Raw genomic sequence first — 21,241 nt, forward strand, 5'->3', positions numbered from 1 at the left:
GCGTGGGGGGCGCGTCACTGCGACCGCGACCTCTCCCCGCCCCTGGCGCGCCCGCCAATGGGCTGGCGCGGGGCGGGGCGCGGGGGGGGTGTCCGCCACCTCCCCCGGGGTCTCGGGCGGAGCTGCCCGGCGGCGCCCCCTGCGGCCCCCGGCCCCGGGCTGATCCCCCTCGGCTCCCCTCTGTGCCCCGCTCCAGCCCCCCGCGTGGCGCACCGGGTATACGCAATAACCCGACCTCGAGAATTCTGTGTGTGCCTGAACCCTAATGTGGACAGGCCTGACCCGGAACAACCCTGGCCCTGACTTACGCGGGCTTACACTCTAGTGAGGGAGGCCGACCTTAAACTAAACAGGAGGTAATTTCGGAGAGTGGTAAGGAATGTGAAGATACCGAATAGGGTGAAGACACAGTTGGAGCAGAGAGCACTGCTTTTAAATCCTTTGGTCAGGAAGTGACAGGTGAGACCTGAATTGTCTTAGGAAGATCTTACACAGAGTGGTGAGGAGTTCACAGAAGGATGCCTTGCTTGATTTGCATCTTAAACTCACGGGTTTCTCATTCTGTGGCTAATGGACTACAAGAGAGCAGGGGTGGGGGCAAGGATCTTGCAAACTGTTTAATTCCGGGAACATCCTGGAGGTGGGCACTGGGGAGGCAGGGAGGAATCAGCAGGTTCGCCTAGGAAGGGGGATGGATACAAGGTCAGCTGTGTGCATTTCAACCAGACAATATCAGCAAAAGTCCGAGGAGGAGGTGAAGAAACTTGGCAGGGAAATCTGGGCTGTGTTTTGACAGAAGAGGAGCAGAGGAAAGGGGCAGATCTAGGCAGCAAGTGTATGGGTTGTTACTACTGAGGCTCCAGCCACGGGAGCTAAGGCTGAAGAGGTTGACCAATGCCGGGTGTTAAGTACCAGGCAAAGGTGTTCTAAGATCTGAAGGAGACACACATGGTTATGTGAGGTATGTGTGGGGTGTGTGTGTGTGTGTGTGTGTGTGTGTGTGTTTTGTTTTGCCTTAAAGAGCTAATGTGATAGCAAAAGGATAACAAAATAATTAACAGCTGCTATAGCAGATATGCCACCAAATTCCAGTGACTACATATAATAAAGTCCCTGCTCACGTTGTTTCTCACACAGATGTTCCCCTCCAGGGAGGAGCCCAGGGACCCAGGCTCTTTTCTGTGTATGACTCTGGGGTTAATACCTGATTCCCAAAGTCACGGTCCCAAAGTCACGGTGGAGCTCAGTGTCATTTCAGACAACCAGAGGAAAAAAGAGCATTAAGGATGGCACAGGGGAAGTTTTTGCGTCTGAGCCTGTTTCATTGGGTCTTCAGTCACTTGGCTGTTCCTCCATGTAAGGGAGTCTGGAAAATGAGATGTGTGCCCCGAAGAAGGGGCAATAGGTTTGGAGATCAGCTGCAGAGATAAACTGAAAAGTGAACCTCCCTCTTTTCTAAATGCAGCACTCAGCCCCCACTTCCCCTTCCCCAAGACATCTTGCTTTGTTCACTTAACAATGTGTCGGGGAGATGGTTCTGCACCAGGACACAGTAAAAGTGTCCCCATTTTCTTTAAGTGTTACATAGAATTCCATTGGATTCCTGTACCATTTTTATTTAATGAATTTCCTGTGGATGGGCTTTTAGGTTGTTTCCAACCTTTTGCCATTATAAACAGTGCCAAAATGTCTATATCCTTGACTTACTTGGGAAACTCATAGAAACAGAGCTGCTAAATCAAAGGATACTTACAACATTAATTATACGTTGGCTCTTGAACAATACGGGTTTGAACTGTGCAGGTCCACTTCCTTGCAAGTTGTTTACAGGACTGTAAATATATTTTCTTTTCCTTATTTTCTTAACATTTTCATTTGTCCAGCCTACTTTATTGTACGAATGCAGTACATAATACATATAGCACACAAAATGTGTGTTAATTGACTGTTTATGCATGCGATTAGTAAGTCTTCTGGTTAACAATAAGCTATTAGTAGTTAAGTTTTGGGGGTCAAAAGTTGTATGTGGATTTTCGACTGCATGGGGGTATTTTGTTATCCCCAGTGCCCCTAACCCCTGTGTTGTTCAAGGGTTAACTGTAGATATTGCTGTATTATCCTCCATAGAGGTTTAATTTACAATGCCTTCCCCCCACTGTCATATATGAGTTTCCTCACACCCTCACCAATACAATTTATCAAGTTTTTTTTTAAAAGATTTTATTTATTTGAGAGAGAGAGAATGAGAGACTGAGAGCACGAGAGGAAAGAGGGTCAGAGGGAGAAGCAGACTCCCTGCTGAGCAGGGAGCCAGATGAGGGACTCGATCCCAGGACTCCAGGATCATGCCCTGAGCTGAAGGCAGTCGCTCAACCAACTGAGCCACCCAGGCGCCCCTTATCAAGTTTTTTTAAGCTTTATTAATCAGATCGGTGAAAAATAGCATTTCACTATCACATCAATTTGCATTTCCCTTTTCAGGAGTGAGCCTGAACATCTTTGCTTATATGAAGTCATGTCTTCTTCCTCTGCTACACACTGTTGAGGTACCTTGCTCATTTTTCCATTGGTTTGTTGTTGGTTTCTTTAAAACTGATTTGATTTGTAGGTGCTTTATATATATATATATATATATATATATCTCAATGCAATTAACATTTGGTCATTTCATATATGGTGCAAATATTTTCTGCCAATTGTCCTTGATCTTTTTACTTAGTTGATGCCTTTTTTTGGTTTTGTTTTTGTCTTCAGGGTTTTTTTATTGGTGTTGTTTTCGGAAGGGGGGTTGTCCAGTGTTTTATTTTCTTAATTAATTAATTAATGTATGTATGTATGTATGTATGTAATCTCCACACCCATCATGGGGCTGGAACCCATGACCCCAAGATCAAGAGTTGCATGGTCTTCTGACTGAGCCAGCCAGGAGCCCCTGTTCACTGTTTTCTTCTTATGTCTCTGGCTTTTATGTCATGCCTAAAAAGCCTCTTCCTGGTTTCATTTCCTTTGGATATATACTCAGAAGTGGGATTACTGGACCATATGGTAGTTCTTTCTCTCTTTTTTTTTAAGATTTATTTATTTATTTATTTATTTTAGGGATGCCTGGGTGGCTCCGTTGGTTAAGTGTCTGCCTTCAGCTCAGGTCATGATCCTGGTAGTCCCTGGATCGAGTCCCGCATCGGGCTCCCTGCTCGGCAGGGAGTCTGCTTCTCCCTCTGACCCTCCCCCCTCTCATGTGTGCTCTCTCTCTCTCATTCTCTCTCTCTCAAATAAATAAATAAAATCTTAAAATATATATATATATAAGATTTATTTATTTGAGAGGAGAGTGTGCACAGGAGGGAGGGGCAGAGGGAGAGAGAGAGAGAGAATCCTAAGCAGACTCCCCACTGAGCTCAGAGCCCCATGCAGGCTTACATCCCATGAGCCTGAGATCATGACCTGAGCCGAAATCAAGAGTTGGACACTGAACTGATTGAGCCACCCACGTGCTCCATGGCAGTTCTATTTTTAAATTTTTGAGGAAACTTCTTGTTGTTCTCCATAGTAGCTGCACCAATTTACATTCTCATCAACAGTGCACAAGGATTCCCTTTTCCCTGGGTACCCACCCACACTATCTCTTATCTTTTTGATGGTAGCCATTCTAACAGGTGTGAGATGATATCTCATTGTGGTTTCGAATTGCATGTCCCTGATGATGAGTGATACTGAGCATCTTTCCATGTACTTGATGGCCATTTGTGTGTCTTCTTTGGGAAAATGTCTATTCAGTTCCTCTGTCCATATTTTTAATCGGATAGGGAATTTTTTTGTTTTTTTTTGTTTTGTTTTGTTTTGCCATTGAGTTGTGCGAGTTCTTTACATCTTTTGGATATTAACCCCTTAATAGATATATAATTTGCAAATATTTTCTCTCATCCCATTCCCTTTCATTTTGTTGATTCTTTCACAGTGCAGAAGCTTTTCAGTTTGATGTAATCCCACTTATTAATTTTTGCTTTTGGTGCTTGTGCTTTTGGAGTCATATGCAAAATAATCTTTGCCAATGGCTCCAGGTCTTATGTTTAAGTCTTTATTCTATTTCAAGTTCATTTTTGTGACCAATGTAAGATGGGGGTCCAATTTCATTCTTCTGCATCTGGTTATCTGGTTTTCCCAACACAATTTATTGAATGTTTACCTATTTATTTTCTAGTATTTTTATTGCTTACATTTTAAACTCTAAAATGTGATTCTTTTATTAATTTTGGTAGAAGGAAAGATTTAGAGATCCAATTCTTTTTTTTTTTTTTAAATGCTTCTCAGGGTACCTAACACCACTTATTCAATAATTTGTCTTCCCCCACAACCAATATGAAAAGCCATCCTTTAGTATACTAAGTGCCCTTAAGTAGTTGAGTATTTCTGAACTATATTCTGTTTTCCTGAATCTGTCTCTTTATATACCAGTATGATGCTGTTTTGATCACTGCGGTTTTCTTGTAAGTCTTGTACTATCATTTGTAGTATCATATTTTTTATTTTATTTTATTTATTTTTTTAAAGGTTTTATTTATTTATTCATGAAAGACAGAGAGATAGAGGCAGAGGGAGAAGCAGGCTCCCAAGGAGCAGGGAGCCTGATGCGGCACTCGATCCCAGGACCCTGGGATCATGACCTGAGCCGAAGGCAGACGCTTAACCATCTGAGCCACCCAGGCGCCCCTCATATTTTTTATTTTAAAGATTTTATGTATTTATTTATTTGATTGAGATAGAGAGAGCGAGATGTGGGGCTCGATCCCAGGACCCTGGGATCATGACCTGGGCCGAAGGCAGACGCTTAACTGACTGAGCTACCCAGGCGCCCCTGTAGTATCATTTTTATCATTTCTCTTAACCAAGATATTTAAGCCTGGAAGTGACAAGTTTGCATATGTGCTTTGGGGGATCCTCTGGAGACGACATAGAATATTGGTTGTAGAGAGCAGACAAGCCAGTTGCAGAGATCTGACATGAGAGTTGACACGGGCCTCAGTGAAAACAGTGGGGTTGGCTGGGAGGGAGCACGTAGAGGTAGAATTGATGGTTTGCTAGGTGAGATCAAAGTGAAGGAGAGGTGGGGGGCGCCTGGGTGGCTCAGATGGTTGGGCGTCTGCCTTCGGCTCGGGTCATGATCCCAGGGTCCTGGGATCGAGTCCCGCATCGGGCTCCTTGCTCAGCGGGGAGTCTGCTCTCCCTCTCCCTCTGCCTCTCCCCCTGCTTGTTCTCTCTCTGTCTCTCTCGCAAATGAATGAATGGAATCTTCAAAAAAAAAAAAAAAAGTGAAGGAGAGGTGGAAGATGGTGCTGATGTTTCTACCCTGTGCTGTTCGTCAAGAAGGGGAAGCCATAAATTTAGTTGTGGGGAGAGGAAGGAGAAATTCCTTAGCTTACAGACATTCATATATGTTGAGAGAGTGGGCAGCAACGTGCTTGGGTCCCTGCCAGCATGCATGGTTGTGTGTCTTGGTATAGCGTACACGTTGGTTCACAGATTTATTTATTTTAGTTTGTTCATCTGTGGTGCTCACCAGCTCTCACCAGCAGCTTTCCTGCCCATGGTCTGTTCGTCTTGGGGGCCCATCCTCCCCAGGTCCATCCTACCCAATCTGCTTAAAGAGATCTTACCTATCAAGATTCTGGCGAAATCCCATCCTCCAGGGAAGTCTTCCATATCCATATTAGCCTTTGTCAGCTGCTTTCAGACAGTCTTCAATTCCAAGTCATCCAAGCGCTGCAGACCAAAGTCAACTGGATGTGCTGAAACCCTGATATACTTGTGGCTCCATGTGGCTCAGTCTGTCCAGAGCATTAACTAAAATTTAACTCTCCACCTAGATTTCTCCCTGACAGTGTGTGTCGGTCTTTTCTTTCTTTCAATTCGTTTTCTTGCTCTTAAGTCTTTGTTCTGATTAGAAAAAAAAATTATCTTTCTCTAGATTCATCTTTCTTTCTTGCTCTCCATTGCCCTTTGTCTGTGGACTCATTGCCAGGAATTGACCTGACAGAAGCAAAGTATCTTTAGAGGGCAGAAGAGTGAAGCAGGGGGAGGAAGGAAGCAAGCACAGTGATCTTTCTTTTTAGCACGATGCGGCAGGGAGAGATGTGCACACCTGGACGTGAATTAGTGTTGTCCTTCCACTGACCTGAGCTCACTGGGAGAAGCAGCAAGTTGAGCAAGAATCCTTTCACTTGCTCTGAGAAGATAGGTACACTCTGAGCTTTGCAATACTCTGCAACATTTCCTGGTTAGAGCCCAATTGTGTGTTTTCATGTTGAAAATAATCTAGTTCCACCTGCTCTCTAAAACAGGCGGTAACCAAGGTGTCCTTTGGAGTCACTGAATGGTGAGATTTTAGATATTTGGTTAGTTAGTACCCATCCATTCTGGAACACTGACTCTATCTAATGAAAGCTTTTTCTTTTCCATCCAAACAATAGATGTGAGGTAGGCAATTCAAAGGAACATTTATTTATTTAGAGAGAGGGACAGCGGGGGGTGGGGGGGCAGAGGGAGAGAGAGAATCCCAAGCGGACTCCCTGTTGAATGTGGAACCTGACATGGCGCTCGATCCCAAGACCCTGAGATCGTAACCTGAGCAGAAATCAAGAGTCAGACGTTCAACCAACTGAGCCACCCAGGAGCCCCCAAAGCAACATTTAAACAGGAAGATACTCTGGGGCGCCTGGGTGGCTCAGTTGGTTAAGTATCTGCCGTCGGCTCAGGTCATGATCCCAGGGTCCTGGCATCGAGTCCCACATCGGGCTCTTTGCTCAGCAGGGAGCCTGCTTCTCCCTCTCCCTCTGCCTGCCCCTCACCCTGCTTGTGCTCTCACTCTCTCTCTCTGTCAAATAAAAATAAAAACCTTTTAAAAAAATAAAAAATAAATAAACAGGAAGCTCTTCTGCCTCAGAAGCAGGAAGAAATGCAGTGCAGCCCTGGGCCCAGGCTGCCCTCCTTATTTGCACATACAGCTAGCTCACCACACCACACATACAGCCAGGCTCACAGAGCAGACCCCTCCACTCCATGCTGGTTGCCCCTGAAAGGTGGTGGTAAGGACATATTCCCCAAATTACCCAGCTTTGAAAGTAGAATCATTGGGAAAAATTCATATACTTTCTTTATGCCAGGACATGCTCCTCTTAGACTAGATGGGGCTTCCTTTTCCTCCTCCTCCGTTTCTAGGTGAGGCAATCAGCACCTCTCAGGAAGCCCCACAGAGATCATAAAAATCCATGCCTCACAGTGGAAAGAGCTCTGCAGTCCCCGGATTTAGGTTCGAATTCATTGACCTTAAACAAGTCTCTTTGAACCTCAGTCTCCTCACCTCTAAAATGGGCAGAGAAAAAGTAGCGGCCAATTATTGTCAGGGTTCAAATAATAAATGGATGGTTCTTGCACCTAGTATGTACTGAATACCTGGTAGCTATTATTCTATCCACGTGGTGCAGCCTCACTCCCAGGGGTCAAGTGAGGGGAGTCTAGCCACATGCTTCACCTTTGCTTCTCCAGATGGGGTCCCCGAACAAGCAGCATTGTCAGACTTCCTGAATTACACTCTGCATTTTAACCACATCCCCAGGTGATTCCTTTGGACGTTACAGTCTGAGAAATGTTGCAGTCTTAGCTGGTCCCAGCTGGGCCTTGACCCTGGAGCCCCTGCAGGCCTAAATCAACTGAAGCGCAGCCTGCTCTTTAGCCCCCTCTGGACTCCAGCCACAGACGAAACACACTTAGCCCCCTCTGGACTCCAGCCACAGACGAAACACACACGTATACCACAGGCTTCTTACAAGCTGTGCAGTGCATCATCTCATCTAATCCCCCAACAGTCCTGGAGGGGAAGTGCTGTTCTCCCCATTTCTCAGATGAGGAAACCAACTCTACCAGATGAAAAATGGCGTTCCAACATCGCCCAGCTAGTCTGTCATGGAGCCAGAATTCAAACCCAGGGCCATTATTTAAATCCACATCTGTAGCTGGCAAAGTTTCTGTCTTTAACCAAACTCTGCCCAGCTCCTCTGAGCTTTCTTCTTGAGTGGCTCTCAAACTTGGCCTCTAAAAACTGCAGACTCTCAGCACAAAAGATTTATTTAGCCTACCCTCCACCCCCACACCACCACATCAAAAGATTTGAACACACAGCAACACAGTTTCTAGCAACTCAAGGCTACATCCCTACAATGACCTCAGCCCCGAGGAGAGTGCTGCCTGAGACAATTCAAGGCTCCTCCAAAAAAGGTATGCTGTTGCAGCCAACACCCCAAGAAACGGCACTTGTCTCCCAGTCTCTGGGAGGCTTGAGCCCAACTTCAATAAGCAAGTGCCAGTTAGCAAACCCAAACAGGCTTCACATGGACCAGCCCCCACTTCCTACTTTTGGTAGATCAGCAGGAAATTCCCTGCACAACCCCCACCACCCCTCCTTCCCTGGAAAATGCTCACTATAAAAATGGAGGTTGAGGTCAGTTTATGCTGAGGCCTCTGCCCTATTGCAATAGTACATTATTGATTAATGTCTGTCCTTCCCAATGTAATTAGCGTCTGCCTTTCTCTTTGACAGCTCTTTACCCTGTGTTATCTATCTAGTGCTGATAGGTTACAGAATTCCCAGAAGCCATTTCTCTACTCAGCCATCTTGGTTAAAAGACATCCAGAGTACTTGTCCAACAGACAGACGATCACAGATTTGGACCCCAGGTTGCTGGAGTCTGAGATGCCTCCCTCCCTGCACTCTGCACTCACACACATTAGCGAGGCTGACATAGGGCACAAGTCTGTAGCCATCTGGCAGCACAGAAGGCAGTCTAAACACCAACTAACATGTCTGCGAGATGTTCAACCATTGTTTCAGCCCTGGGCTGACACAAAGTTTCACTATGACTGCAGAAGGGCAGGCTGTGTTCCTGGCCTGCCTGGGTTATCCCTGGGGAGCTCTGCAGCCCTGGGTGCTGACAGGCCATGGGCATCTCTGAGCTATCAGTGGAAACTCTGAGATGGGGGTATGTGGTGGAGAATGTTCTTTGGGATCATTTCCGGCTGTTGCCTTGAGGGAGCCCCAGCCAGGCAAGGTGTCTGGGATTCAGTCTTTCTTTCAGCCTCTATAGGATTATTCTGGAAGTATCTGATAGTATCTGAAATCAGGGCTGAGGGGAGCATGGGCAGCTTGCGGATGCCATGCCCACGAGTTGCTGCAGGGAGAATGAGGAGCTGGGAGAACGGGAAGGACTGAAAGCCCCCGCCAGAGTCCTCACTCCTGGTGGAACCCTGTGGACGTTTGACTGTCACAGGATCACTGGGGAGGGTTCAGCCCTACAGAAATCCAGCCTCCGATGCTTGTCAAGAGAGGAATGAAGGAATGTGCGAACGTTCAGTTGCTTTGGGATAGAATATTCCTGTGAGAAGGAAAAATCGTTGGCATGTTCTGATCACATGTTGCTCCCTTTCCCACAGCTAAGAAGAAGACAGGTTGGTCCAGCCACGTAAGGATGGTAGCAAGATGTTTAGTGTTTCACAAATAACTGGTTAGGCAAGATCATTACCACGAAGCTTGTTCATGCCCAAGCGTGTACCCGCAACCACACCTGACTCGCATTCTAGAGAAGCACAATGCTGAGAGCATCATCGCATTTGTTAACACATTTGGCTTATCAGAAACATCAACTGTTTGTTGGAGGTGGAAAAAACATCAGATTAGGACCAGATTAGATCTCCTATATTCTCCGGATCCTTTGCTCTGTAGCTTCTTAAGGCTCTGCCCCCACTTCCTTTTCTTTTCTGTCTTTTTTTTTTAATTTCACAGGTGGTTCTTTTAGAGCCATGTGCAATGTTAGGGAACTTTAAGCCAGCTGTAATCCTCCTTTATTCTTCTTTCATTCTGGTGAACTTTGAGAACAGAAAGATCTTTTTAAAACTCAAGTCATATCACACCACTTTCTAAACTCATCAGTTTTTTATGTTATTATTATTATTTTTTAAAGATTTTATTTATTTATTTATTTGAGAGAAAGTGAATGAGTGAGTGAGAGAGAGGGGAGGGTCAGAGGGAGAAGCAGACTCCCTGCTGAGCAGGGAGCCCGATGCGGGACTCGATCCCGGGACTCCAGGATCATGACCTGAGCCGAAGGCAGTTGCTTAACCAACTGAGCCACCCAGGCATCCCTATGTTATTATTTTTTTAAGATTTTATTTATTTGACAGAGAGAGAGTGCGCGTGCGCAAGTGGGGGGGGGAGCAGCAGAGAGAGAGGGAGAAACAGGTTCCCTGCTGAGCAAGGAGCCCGATGTGGGGCTCGATCCCAGGACCCTGGGATCATGACCTGAGCTGAAGGCAAACACTTAACTGACTTTGCTACCCAGGCGCCCCTCTTATGTTTAGAATCAACACCAACTCCTGACCAAAGCCCCTGAGGCCCCGCATGACCTGGCATCTCTTCTGTCTCTGCTCCTCGCCCCAGACCTACTGGGCTGCTCACCAGGGTCTTTCCTGTTCTTATCATACACCAATGGTTCAAAGGCGTCTTCTGGAAAGAGTCCCATAAGCTCCCGCCCCAGACCTACTGGGCTGCTCACCAGGGCCTTTCCTGTTCTTGTCATGCACCAATGGCTCAAAGACGTCTTCTGGAAAGAGTCCCATAAGCTCCCAAGCACCCAACCCTCTACCTGCCCAGCAGCGCATACCACGTCACCCACCATTGTCACCCACCTACTCACTGCCATCCCCTAGTGAGATGTGAGCTCCCGTTTTGTTTACCTGAACATTCCCCAATGCCTAGACTGTGCCAGGCCCAGAGTTGGCCTCTGGACATTCAAACAGAGAACATCAGACACCAGTGGCTTCATGATTTGGGTTCATTACATTTTCCTGGGAGCGCTCTGGCCCTGGATCCTTAGGCTTTGGCCAGTTGTGGCTGGGGAGGCCCCTAAGGAGTAGGAAGTCTGTGGGTTTGGGAGCAAGCACAGGGCTCCTAATATGCATCCAGATTCCCACAGCCTTTACACCCCACAGCCAGAGAGGAAGGAGGCATGGGCTGCCCAGGCTGGAAACCAGCTTTCCAGGCTCTGTACACAACCCATTCAGTTCTCAGCTCACCCCCTTCCTCCTTGCCTGAAACAGCAAACTCATGGAAACGTCTTCTGTGGAGACCCAAGAAGGTTGAGTTCGCAGTGACCATCCCAGGATAGAGCTGCCGGGCAGGGTGCAAGAATCACACATACCACCCCTTTCAGAGCACATGGCTTACCATTTGGGGCCCTGCAGGCCCAGCGGGGACATTCCAGCGCCCGCCGTACTCCAGCTCCATCTTGGCCACGGCTGCCCGGCAAAGTGCAGGCAGGGGCCCAGGCAAAGAACCGAGCCATGAGGTAGTTGCTGCTCAGCCCTGCTGCTCTGAAGGTCTGGAAGACACAAGGTGGAAAAGGAGGAAGTCCTGGGTGAGCCCCTAGCCCCGAGGGCCCCAGCAGCGAGTGCCTGGTTCAGAATGGCTCAGAATGGCTCTCTTCCTGGGGATGTCCCGACAGCTGTGTGATAACGAAGGTTCTGGAAGACTTCAGCTGGAACCATACCTGCTGTCTACTCTGCTAGGTGACTTCTGCCACCAGGAGATCTCTAGGTTAAGATTTGGGAAGGAGGCATGATTGAATGGTTAGGAGGCCACGCTCTGGTGTCTTAAGGACCTAGATTTCCTAAAACTCCGAGATCAGATATTGCAGGCTGAGTGAACTTAAGTCACTTCTTGTTCTTTTCTGGGCCCCTGTTTCCTCATATTCAAAATGGGGTAGGAATGGGGCCCCCTTAAAGGATTGATTTGAGGAGGAAATGGAAAATCACATGGTGGTAATTGGGCAACAACAGGCAGCTGCTTGAGTTTACAGGAGGTTGGGCAGCTGAAGGCAAGGGTAGTTATGAGCCAGCAGTCCACAGCCTGTGCTCACCTGAATAACGCCATCGGTCGTCTGGGAGACCATGGACCGGGCCACCGTTCTCACCCTGGCAATATCTAAAGCTGCAGCCTGCAAGGACGAGGAGGAGACGTGGTTAGAAGGGCACGCCTGATGGCAGACTGCTCTGAAGAACCATCAGTTTCACCAGGAGGAGTGGAAACAGCAGCTCAGAACAGAGACCCAAGGTCCGGCTGGACCACAAGCTCTGTCAGCAGCTCCTGTCTGGGGCGTGGGCTGTGCCCGGCACCTAGTGAGATGGCGTGGAGAACTCGGTGGTGGTGACTACAAGGGTGACCCTGGATGTTGTGTGAGCAAGTGCCGGGCCAAGGACACACTCAGAAACATGGGAGCACGGACTCCCAGATGACGGGGAGCATCAGCACACACGCCACAGAACGAGGAGTGGCTTGTACCCCACTCAGGGTCACAGCCAGCCCTGTCTCCAACGTGACAAGGGACCAAGGCCAGCCAGGACTCTGGGAAATCGAACTGCAAGGATCTGCCCTGGGTCAGGCATTCGAGGGAGGCCCCTGCAAGCCTCCCCTGTATCTGGCACTACAGTGCCAATGAACCGGGACCTTGAGCCTGTGTGGCCTTCCCATTACTGAGATTCTCAGCTGAGGGGTGGAGGCTGCCGGCAGAAAACAGGGGTCGCTGTGGGCATCGTGCCTGCCCACGAGGGGTACTCAGAAAGAGCCGCTTAAGGGATCATGTCACACGTGAAAATAAATCTCTTTTGGTTAGTTCCTTTGCTTCCTCAGTTTGCTTGATACCTGCACCCCGCGGGGCATAGCTAAGGCCGGGGAACTGTGTGGGCCCCATCGCTCTGCTGGCTTGGACAGAAGTTCACCAGGCCCACAGACAGAAAGTTCAGAACTCTTTTATTGTCCCTTTTCCAGTTTTGAAAAGCTGCCCAAATACTTCCAAGCAGAAGTAAAGCAAAGTTATTAACGTCAAGGAGCCAAGCTCTTTCTCCATGATTTGCTGCACGGGGGAGGAAGCATCAGTGTCTCTAGAGGCCCAGGCTGGAGTCCCTCACCTCGACCTCACAACCTGTCATCCCTGGGGCCCCTCAGCCTCCCATCCAATTTGCTGCCACGCCTATGAGGTAGGCAGCTTCCTGCACCAGCAGAAAGCCGCTCCATCTCCACGGCCACTGGGCGATGGATGTCTGCCGGGGCTTCCTGAAGGCCCCATGGGACTTCACTTTGGACACAGGAGAGGCAGCCAGAGGGGCGACACTGGTGGCCCACAGAGGAGGGGGGTGGAAGCACACACGGGAGAAGACAGGACACAAAAGGGAGCAAAGCAGGAACCTGCCACATATCTGCAGTTTGTCAGCCCTGTAGCCACAGGCGATTTCCAGGGAGAAGATCCAGACACAGACAACATTGACGTGCACTGTGGAGCTCGTCACCATGGTGGCTGCAAATTACTTCCAGGAATGCCTGTCCTTCCATGATTCAGCCACCTCTGGGCAGGCCTGGCTGCCAGACAGAGATCTGAGCTGGCCACTGGCCCATAGCTTCTGGAAATGAGGTAGTGACTGTGGGCTCCTCACAGGCTGGCCCGGCTTCACATCCTCAGAGCGCCTGGGAGCAAGGCTGGAGCCCCCTTGTGGGCAATGGTTATTGCAGTGGGGATGCTAGAGTCTCTGAAACTCACAAGCAATCAGAAAAGGTTATAAGGGATTCTTGTATCTTTTCCACTTTTTTTTTAACTAAAAACAATTATACAAATAATATATTTCATGGCAGAAAAGGTATACATTTTCAGATTTAAAAAGGGGAGAACGTAGGGGTGCCTGACTGGCTCAGTCGAAAGAGCCTGTGACTCTTGATCTTGGGGAGGTGAGTTCGAGCCCCACGGTGGGTATAGAGATCACTTAAATGAATAAATAAAAACTTTTTTTTTTTTTTTAAGGGGGACAGGGACTCCTGGGTGGCTCAGTCAGCTGAGCGTCTGACTCTTGCTTTCAGCTCAGGTCATGATCTCAGGTTCGTGACATCGGAGTCAGCTGGACATTCTCTCTTTCCTTCTGCCTCTGCTCCTACTCTCCCCCCTCAAATAATTAAATAAATAAATAAAATCTAAAAAAGAAAGAGTATATGGTGAACATCTACGTTAAGAAATAGATTTCTCCAGCATCATTTTATTTTTTTAAAGATTTTATTTATTTATTTGACAGAGAGAGACACAGCGAGAGAGGGAACACAAGCAGGGGCAGTGGGAGAGGGAGAAGCAGGCTTCCCGCAGAACAGGGAGCCCGATGCGAGGCCTGATCCCAGGACCCTGGGATCATGACCTGAGCCGAAGGCAGACGCTTAACGACTGAGCCACCCAGGCATCCCTCTCCAGCATCATTTTAGAGTTTCACTGTAGCTCATACCTGGATTTAGCTGACCAGGCTCCTTATAGGTTATCCTTATAAGTTGTTCCCAAAATTTTGCTGTTACAATCAGTGTTGCAGTGAACTGCCTAGTATCAAACCTTTTGTTGACTCCTATCTACTCCCGTGTGACCAAGTCCCATGAGTGGAACTGCCACATTGATGCTGTGTACCTTCTGAAGACTTCTGACCTGGATGGTCAAACAGCTCCCCAGGAAGGCTGGTCCGAGTTTCAGCACAGGATGGGGCTGAAGTACCATACCTGAACCTTTAGAGAGGAGCACTTTCTTTTCTTTGTTTTTTAATTTTATTAAGTTTTTAATTTTAATTCCAGTGTAGTTAACATACAGTATTATATTAGTTTCAGGTGTACAATATAGTGATTCAGCACTTCCATACATTACTCAGTGCCTATCCTGATTAAGTGTACTTTTTTTTTAAATGATTGCTGCTGTTTTTTTTTTTTTAAGATTTTATTTATTTATTTGAGAGAGAGAGAGAATGAGAGATAGAGAGAAGAGGGTCAGAGGGAGAAGCAGACTCCCCGCTGAGCAGGGAGCCTGATGTGGGACTCGATCCCGGGACTCCAGGATCATGACCTGAGCCGAAGGCAGTCGCTTAACCAACTGAGCCACCCAGGCGCCAAGTGTACTTTTTTTTTTTAAGTGGGCTCCATGTTTAACGTGGGGCTTGAACTCACGATCTCGAGATTGAGAGTTTCACGCTCTACCGGCTGAGCCAACCAGACACCCCTTGAAAGTGTACTCTTTAATCCCCATCACCTATTTCACCCATCTGCCCACCCCTCCCCTCTAGTGACCATCAGTGTGTTCTCTGCTGTTCAGAGTCTGTTTCTTCGTTTGCTTCTCTCTCTTTTTCTCCCCCTTTTGTTCATTTGTTTTTTTTAAATTCCACTTATGAGTGAAATCATGTGATATTTGTCTTTCTCTGACTTATTTCACTCTAGCTCTGTCCATGTCATTGCAAGTGGCAAGATTTCATTCTTTTTTATGGCTGGATAGTATTCCATTGTACGTATATACCACATCTTCTTTATCCATTCATCTATCGATGTACATTTGGCTTGCTTCCATTACCTTGGCTTGTGTAAATAGTGCTGCAATGAACATAGAGTGCATGTATCCTTTAGAATTAGTGCTTTTGTATTCTTTGGGTAAATACCCAGTAATGCGATTACTGGATCATAGGGTAGTTCCATTTTTAATTTTTTGAAGAACATCCATACTGTTTTCCGCAGTGGCTGCACCAGTTTGAATTCCCACCAACAGTGTTAGAGGGTTCCCCTTTCTCCACATCCTCAGCAACGCCTGTTGTTTCTTGTCTTGCTGATTTTAGCCCTTCTGACAGATGTGAGGTGATATCTCATTGTGGTTTTGATTTGCATTTTCCTGATGATGAGTGGTGTTGAACATCTTTTCACGTGTCTGTTGGCCATCTGGAGGTCTTTGGAGAAATGTCAGTTCATGTCTTCTGCCCATTTTTAATTGGATTATTTATGTGGGTTTTTTGGTGTTGAATTGTGAGGAGCACTTTCTTTTTAAAGAAAAAAGGACTAGTCAGTCTCAGCTCAAGCAGGTGTGAATCATAGAAGGTTCGCTTGGTAATCCAAACACATTGGACCACCTTTGTTCTTGGTACAGAGATTCTTGTGAAACATTTGTTTGGTTTCAAGGGTTTGCTTCATTTTTGTGAAATCAACGGCACTGATTTGAATTACCATTCCCAGCAATAGCTCTCTTTTGCAAGGGCTTCCAACCTTTCAGGGGATCAAAGAATAAAGTCTTCTGTGGACATGCTGGGGGAGGAGGGTGGTATAGGGCTAGACTCTAGAACCCCAGGTACAAAAGCCACCAATGTGGGTTCTCTCTGGTAGCTGATGTTTAAAGATGAGCTAGTGGGGCGCCTGGGTGGCTCAGCTGGTTGAGCGACTGCCTTCGGCTCAGGTCATGATCCTGGAGTCCTGGGATCGAGTCCCGCATCGGGCTCCCTGCTCGGCAGGGAGTCTGCTTCTCCCTCTGACCCTCTTCCCTCTCGTGCTCTCTATCTCCCATTCTCTCTCTCTCTCTCTCAAATAAATAAATAAATAAAATCTTTAAAAAAAAAAGCTATAAAGATGAGCTAGTAGCAGAAGTGGTCCTCAGCAGCCCATGGCCTTTTGGACCTTGGAAATTTGCCCCCTCCTGCCATAGAGGCTGGCTTTTTCCTTCTGATCACCTCGACAGAGGGAGACTCATTCTGCTCTGAATTTCACACTTCACCAAAGTAACAGATGCAAAGCAAAGACAGGGACACAGCTTCTTGGCAAGAGTATCATCTTGCTTCACCTGCTAAGTGCTTTCAGAAAATGGTTAGGATTTGCGGTCCAAAGGCAAAACAGACGGGTGGCTCCAGGTCAGAGCAGGCACAAGGAGAAGCACTCAGCAGGCTTTCCGAGCACCAGGACCCTCCCTGACGATCCAGGCAGCCATATGCATTGGTGGATCCTGCTGGGATCCAGTCTGCCCTGGGCGATCTTGAAGCCTCGGCCAGGAACCCAGACCATGTTCTCCTCGAGCACACCTATCTGCTCAAATAGGACTTCACCAGGGCTGCTGAAACACCCAAAAGATTCCCACTGAGCAGTCTGTCAACCTGTTTCCCTTAGATGTGTTTATCCCTTGCAACAGTTCAGGTCACCTGCTGCCAATATTCCTGCCGTTTACTCAGCCTTCTGTCTGGGACATGATTGATGGGGAAGGGAGGGCAGGAAGGAGCCTATTAAAGATGAAAAATAAATCACTGATTTGCTGTGTTAAATGAATATTTTCCCATTCGTTTTCTAAAACATGATGACTCTACCTTGAACTGAAACTCCTTGGTGGGATGTGACTCTAACACCGTAGTGATCCTCTGGAAACACTGAAAATAAAAATGTGAGCGCTGTTAGCAGAGAGAAAGAGCCTGTGTGGGAGGGGCTCCAAGCCTGGAAGTCAGCTGTGTACTGGGATCTAGAAGAGAAAGTTTGCAGTGCACGTCCCGCCTCCTGCTTCTGTCTTGCGTGGCCTCCTCCTCTCACAGATTCTTTCTTATCTTCTAAGTTCAGAAGAGAAAAAAGAAAGTATAAAAATACCTGTCTGAAATTTGCCTTGTGGTTGATACTCATGTATGGAAATCAAATGCAGGAGAATGTGGCCCTCCCAATGTCATCATATTCATGGAGGTTTTGCGCCCCGATCCAGAACAAGGGCTGCCCAGACCACTTGCCCAGGCCCAGAGCCACACACAGAGGTGAGCCGCTCCTGGGATGCTAACCCGGAGCATCCTCCAGCCCATCCGCTGTCACAGCCTGGATGATTTTCATCCCTGGAGTATCCATGGGAACCAAGAGCATGATGCTGCCAGTGGCTTGGGGCCTGTGGGTCTGTTTTTCCCCTAAACACACCAAGCTGGCAGCGAGGATCCGGGATGGAGAGGAAAGGAGAGAGACAGGCCCTCTCATCTGCCACCGGAGCCATGAGCTCTCTTCACAGACGCAGTCGGGCCCAGGAAAGCCACAGCCAGCAGGCAGATAGAGCTAAGACCTCACATAATCAGATGAGTGCACGCGGGCTCCTGACTAGAAATGAGAGCTGCTGGTTTTTGTCCCCGTGAGGAATGAATCCAACATCATAAGAGCAATTGTTTTAAAAAAGCACCACGTAGAGCTGAAAATATAATATAGAGACAAGAGGCTGAAAACTGCTACATTATCACTGGCAGCCCGTTCTGCTCTTCCCACAGGCACCGTCAACGTAAGGGGCACAGGCTTCAGAATCAGGCCAACCCTGCATTCTCGGTTCCCTACGTGTGGGCAGGGGCTAACACCTTAGGCAAGTGACTCAAGTCGCTTCTCGGTCCTAGTTTCCTGCTCTGTCAGATGGGGGTGATAATCCGTACCCCCTGCGGAGGTGATGTCCACACAGCATTTAGGGAGGGTCCTGCAGAGTGAATGTAGGATGGAGGGCAGGATTCTCACTGGTCCCCTGTGCTGTTGCACATGTGATCTCACAGGAGGGGGAAGCCACTGACAGGTGACCTTCTGCCTTTCCAGCGGGGGTGCCCGGGCCCACCGAAGACAGTGGGACAGGGAAGGAGAGGTTTCCAGCACGTCACATGTGTGATGCATCTGGTGACCCACGTTACCTCCGGTTCTCCTGGGCTCTGCTGCCTCTGTTGGGAGCACGGAGACAGAATCTTCTCTGCATCCTGTTTCCCAGGCAACAGCAGGGCAGAGAGAGAGACATGCTTATCAACACAGACCCAGGGAAGTGTCATGGAAAAATGAATGTCAGGCCAAATGCCTGAGATCCACCCCTGGTGACTGTGATGTAGAAGCTCTTCTCTCAGATGGAAGACTCAGGTTGGTGGCAACTGATGAGGCGACCTGAGTGAGATCACATCGGCCTAGAGCTGGCCAGAGCCCCTCACTCCCGGCTCCCTTGCCCAGCAGAGCCTGGAAGGGCCCCACAGGGGTCTGGCCTGATGAGGAGGAGTTCCGGTGGGTGGTGCCCCAAGCAAGATGTGGGGGGGCTGGGTCCTAGCAGAATGGGAGCTGGCCTCTCCCTCCGGCAACAGAATCAGCCAGTGGGCCTTTTGCTCCTGGGCCGTATTGCACCAGAAGCTTCGTGTTCCCCAAATCTGGAGCAGAACAATTAAAGATCTGAAAAGGAGAGAAGGCATTACAGTGACTCCCGTGTCCATATTCAAAATTTCAAATACCCTGAAAGCCTGAGCCGGAGCTCCTTCCAAGTCACATTGCCTTCTGACACCTTCCTGAAGGTTCTTCCCGAAGCCCAGCCATGAACCTCCTTTGTTGAAAGAAAACCAACTGGAACTGGGGGGCCAAAGACTCACAGAAGCCAGCCAGGCCCATGACTTGCATGGCTCCCATCTTTTCTGGAAGACTCCCATCCTGAGCTGCTTTCTTGCTTTGGCTCCAGCCAGCTGCTGGAAGCCGTCCTCCCTGATAAGCAGTTGGAGTTCGGATGTGTTCCTGCAGCCAGTGAAGCCAGAGGGAAACCCGAAACATCGGAGGGGGACTGGTGTTCTTGCAGAGAACTAGAATATCCTCGCACGCTCAGGAGAATTGTAAAGGAGGAAGCTCGGGAGCATACAGACATGCCCGGGAGTTCACACAAATGTGCACACTCACTGTTGGTCAGTCCTGCTCCGTATTTTTTTCTCAGAATCCGTCTCCAAGGGTAGGAAAAGCTTCCAAAGTCTTTCAGCCTTGGCTTTCCCCAGGAAAAATAAGTCAGGGAACTACAGTGGATGATTTTTTTATTTTGGCCTATAGAAAATCATGAAAGGGATTGGAAGGAGGAAAGTAGAGAGCCAGAAATGAAGTGTGTGCCAAAAATAATGATGTGAGTCAGCATCATCGGGCTGGAGAGAAAGCCTGCAGATTTGTGGGCGGGGTGAGCACGAGGAGGCCTGGGGTGCGGGGTCCTAGCTGTGATGGTGGCTGTCGGTTCACTCCCTGCAGTCTCCATTCCCAGACACCCCACGTACCCCACCCTCCACCGTTGTTAGCATTATTAGGGTTGTAATGAATCTTCTAGAACATGCGCCGTGAACACAGGAGACTGAAGGATCCATTAGCATGCCTGATAGGAACCAGGCCCAGTACATGTGGCGGCAGCCTCAGCTGCTTTGATATGGTGCATAAGCACACCCCTGAACCAGCTTCCCTGATGAGGGGACAAGTAACCCCCGATTTCTAAATGTAGCTCCTAGCCAGGTAACTAGGAAGTCTAGCCTGAGGGTCAGGAACTCGGGCCTTCAGTCAGATTACCCAGTTTAGCGCCATTCCTGCCATACCTGCCGGGCAAGATATTTGATCAGTTTCTTCATCTGTGAGACGGGATATAACTACCCATCCATCAGTCAGGACTACTGAGTTGTAGCAGTGAACACCAAGTGTCGCTAACTAACGGGGAAAAAAGGAACTGAATGGAAAGGTTCTCAGGAGCTCAGGTTAGAGAATGAGGCTCTGAAACAGACACCCTAGAGGATCACAGCCACAGGATGCTCAGTAGTCCTCCTGGGGAATGAGTGAATGCCAGTGTTTCTTCTTGAAATACCGTTCACTCTCCCAGTTCCAGAGAGTCTGGCTGGCCTCGCTTGGCGCCTGTGCCCACCTCTTGGCCAAGGAGGGCTGGACTGGCACCCTGACAATTCGGCCACTGTATCCAAAGGGGGGAAAGGAGTGCCCCCAAATGAAACTGGGATGCTGCCGCCGAGAAAGGGGACTGAACCCTAGGCAGCCCAAACCGAAGCAGGGTCGACAACGCCCACCTGACTGGGCTGTTTTAAGGGTTAAATGAGATGACACAGGAATATAAAGTGTCTGACACAGAAGCCGACGGCTGCACTAAATGTTAGCGATTATGAATATGATCACCGTCACTACTTCTTATGGGGAGGGGGCCGGCTAGCCTGACTTTTACACCGATATTGGGCCTGGTCTAATGATGTATTTCCAGTATCAGTACATGCACTGGTCTCACCATTTGTGTTAAGCTCAGTAGCTCTGAGTGCAATGACCAAGGAGCGAAAGGGCAGATTAACTGGAACGAATAAAGTAGGCTGGGGGGTGGGGAGTAAGAAGCAAGGGAGTTCTGAGGAGGCAGAATTAAGGAAATGGATCTAATCATGTCCTTGTGTATGTGTGGGGAACCCACAGAATTTGAACCCGGGAGCTCTGGACAGGAATCCAGACGCTGGTGTTCCTAGCTGGACAAATCCCTGGACAAATCCGTTTCTTTTCCTTTAAATTGAGGTTAACAAGGCATACCTCACAGCATTCGTGAAATGCACCAGAAATGGCCAAATTCATCTT

At 48.3% G+C, this 21,241-nt stretch overlaps 1 protein-coding gene across 1 annotated transcript in view; it reads left to right on the forward strand.

The window, feature by feature from the left end:
- Positions 1-204: 204 nt before the first annotated feature.
- Positions 205-21,241, forward strand: part of BRAP (BRCA1 associated protein) — a 91,780-nt gene continuing 70,743 nt past the window's right edge. Inside the window, exons 1-2 of the mRNA XM_073881112.1 lie at positions 205-459; positions 2,482-2,546. The gene's annotated coding sequence lies outside the window, so the exon portion shown is untranslated. The remainder of the gene's footprint in view (positions 460-2,481; positions 2,547-21,241) is intronic.

The sequence above is a fragment of the Callorhinus ursinus genome, unplaced genomic scaffold (assembly GCF_003265705.2).
Source record: "Callorhinus ursinus isolate GAN/ISIS: 27379988/994484 unplaced genomic scaffold, GSC_fseal_2.0 scaffold41, whole genome shotgun sequence".
Taxonomy (NCBI): Eukaryota; Metazoa; Chordata; class Mammalia; order Carnivora; family Otariidae; genus Callorhinus; species Callorhinus ursinus.